Consider the following 3542-nt stretch of genomic DNA (forward strand, 5'->3'; position numbering starts at 1 on the left):
AAACCGATTTTAGGTTGGGCTGTAACAGAGGTTGGCGATTTAGGGGTCCTAGAATGTTGCACGAGCTCACGGATCTCTTGTCTGAATTCTTTGTATCCAGCCCGTATGGCAACGATCTGTTCTAAGACAGACCTCAAAATGTCGGAATCCATGGTAGCTACAGGGGTTTTAGGTTGATTGAAATAGTAATCCATATCACTACAGGTTGGCATGCAATGATGACACTGGGTGAAGATGTGACATGCAGTGTCACTAATGAAACCCTAATAAATATGAAGCAAGATCAAATTTGATGCAGGACAACCTACTAATGCAATCTATTATGATTTCAGAAATCAGCAAGTCTTCACAATAATAACTTAAAATTTAAATGTTGCTGATTTTTTACTTCGGTTATTCAGAATTAAGGATTAAGATTATTCAATTTAAGAAATTAGATTGCAATCAAGTAGTACAGTTGTTCTGATCCTAAAGTAATCTGATCGAAGAATGCCGAGAAATGTCCAGATGCTAGGGTGTGCTAATTTAATATCTAGATTTTCAAAGGCGAATAGGATGGGTTTGAAAGTAGGGGCTAAATTTTGACAACAAAAGTAAGTTTTCAGAACGTGGCTATCATGCAAGAGAACTAGAACATAATTAAATGAACAAGCTCAAGAAAAAGTGGAAACCTATCACCTGTGGCGGATGCAGTCAACCGGAAGCGTCCGTTGTGGAGTCTCGAACACGAAGTTGGCGCCGGGCAGAGCTAGCTGGAACTGTGGATCCGGATCTGCAGCCAAAAGGGTTCTTGGGCTCCTGGAATGGACTGACGAAGGTGCTGGATCAGGCCTGAGATAGGGCCTGTGGCCGCTTGGGCCTGGGCCGCGCTCAAGGAGTAAAATGGGCTTTGGCCCGCAGCGGAGAGAAGTGTTGGCGGCCTATGGAGTGTGATCGGGCCTGAAGAACCTGCAGAAAACAATGGGCTGGGCGCGTGGGCGTGGGTCGGATGAAGCCCACAGTGGAATGGGAGACTTCAGAGGAGGGTTTGGTTTTTTTTTTTTTTTTTTTTTCCTTTGGTGGGTGGGTGAACGAAGATGATGAAGGGAGGGTGGTACACGGCGGAGGGAAGGGCGGGCTGCCGGCGAAGAAACGTCGGAGCACAGCGGAGACAGGGGAGGAGAGGTGGTGGGGCGCTCGGGTGGCGCGGGGTGCGGCGGAAGGGAGATGGGGGGCGGACTACCGGCGAAGAGACGTCGGAGCTCGGGTGGCGGGACGATGGCGGCCACAGAAGGAGGTGAAGCGGCACCGCGGGGAGACGAAGGGGCACCGCGGACTCGGCGACGGCGTAGCAGCGCAGGCGGCACGGCGGACACTATCAATTCGGAAACGGGGAAGAAGATGGTGGCGGCTTGGCTGCGACGGCTTCGACAAGGGCAGCGACGGCTAGGCGACGACGACGGCAGCGGCGGCGGGCGCCAGCAGCAGCGGCGGCGCAGCGACAGATCGTGGTGACGGCGGCGAAGACGGTGACGATGGCGGCGGCGGAAACCCTTTGGATTTCCTCTTGGCAGGACAGAGGTAAGTTTTTTTTTTTTTTTTTTTTTACTTTTTTTTTAACTCGGATCCGTTAGGATCCGGGTTATCGGGTTTGACCCGACCCTATACCCGTTATGGGTTTGTCACGTGAAATCACGTGTTTTTTTTTTTTTTCCTCCGGAACGGATCCGGGCTAGTGGGGCGGGCTAACGGGTCTGAGACTTACCCGTGGCCCTAACCTTCTTCAACCTCCCGATGGATTCGGGAGGGCGTCGATCTTCACGGCGGCGGCTGCGGGCCAAGGCAGGGATCACGACGGCGGCTCCGCGACCTGCGGCGGCGGCGAGATCACAGCCACAACTTCGTGGCCTGCGGCGAAGGTCTGCGGCAGTCCCCTCTATGGACCCGACGCCGTCGGTTGGTGGCAGACGCGAAGCACTCGGGGCGTCGGCGCTCTCGTGGGGACGCGACGATCTCCGGTGGCGAGTCGGTGGCGCTGCGAGGTGGAACGGCAGTTGGCGCAGACACGGTGATGGACAGAAGGGGAAATCTCTGGCGGGGCCCTTCCTTTGTTCTTTGTGACAACCCAGAGGGAGGATGGGGACCTGACCTCACTTCGAGGTGGTGACCGCAGGTGGCCTGCGGCGGCGAGCGGGAGTGATGGTGGTCGCGGGTGTGTCGGGCGGTGGAGGATCTCGCTGCAGGGGTTTCTTTTTTTTTTTTTTTTCTCTGGTGAAAACCGACAGAGGGGAGGGGGGGAGGGGTAGGGGCTGGTGAACACCGAGAGAGAAAGGAAGAGAGGAAACACTGGACCGTGGCTTTGGCAGCAGGGGCAAAATCAGCCTTGCTCTGATACCAAGTTGATGCCGGACCAATTTTAAAATGAAAGCAGGAGAAGAGGAGAGGAGAAGGAGGAAGAAGAAGAGGAGAAGGAGAAGGAAGGAGAAGAGAAGAAGAGGGAAACGTGGGGAAAGAAATTCTTTAATTCTGCATTAAAACCCTAATCAGCTTACAAGTTCCCTTTAAATAGGGCCCAAATACACAACTTGCATAAACCCCCCTTACACAGAAATAAATCCTAATGAACCCACAAATAACACAAATAAGCCCTAAAATGCAACTAAGCCCAGAAATAAAATAAACCACAAATAAACCCTAGAATGCAAATAAGTCCAAAAATAAAATAATAAAATAAATATGCAAATAAACGAGTCTGGCTCAATCCGGGGGCTCAGGATCATCTGGATGAAGGGCTTTGATGTCCCCATCATTATCTTATCTATATTCTAATATTATATTTGTAATCATGTTTTTATATAGCATTCATAAACTTTTAAAAAAATAAATGACCATCTTAATATACTATTGATTTAATTTATTTTCTATTCAATGATATACTCGATTTTATAGTCACGAAGTTTAACTAACTTATATTCAAATTTTCAATATCGTATTTGTCTTAAATAAATATGTATATGAATTTTGCATCCGATGCATCCACATCCATATTCCACCTGATGGATGGATGTGGATAACTAATATCTCTATATTCAATCCATTCCTCTCAGGCCCAGTGGCATAGCCATAAAAAACAAATCACTGAAACCTTTCATCCAAATCCGTTTATTTCATGTGGACTGGTGGCTGTCGATTAGAATTAGCACCCTTAATCTATATGACACTGAGAATGTGATTACTCTGAATTTATTAAGAAAGCACCTGTTAAATAATAATAAAACAATGGAACTAGAACCTGTCAACGTGTCAGCTTTCTTTGAAAAACAGAGATGGGGTCACAAATGTGTTTAGAAGTTTGAACAACGTCCATATCATAATCTTTAACCAAGACCAACCGAGATGACGACCAAATAGGATCAGGCCGAGTCACCAATTACAATCCATATGCAGCTGCATGAGATATGGTGATTAATGCATTTGCAAGATCCTTGAGGAGTCTTTTTTGAAGACGCTCTCTCTCTCTCTCTCTCTCTGCTACAAGGCCACCCAACGCAAACAAGACATCA

This window comes from Phoenix dactylifera, chromosome 8 (assembly GCF_051530095.1).
Source record: "Phoenix dactylifera cultivar Ajwa chromosome 8, Ajwa_hap1_PhDact_Kaust_v1.1, whole genome shotgun sequence".
NCBI lineage: Eukaryota > Viridiplantae > Streptophyta > Magnoliopsida > Arecales > Arecaceae > Phoenix > Phoenix dactylifera.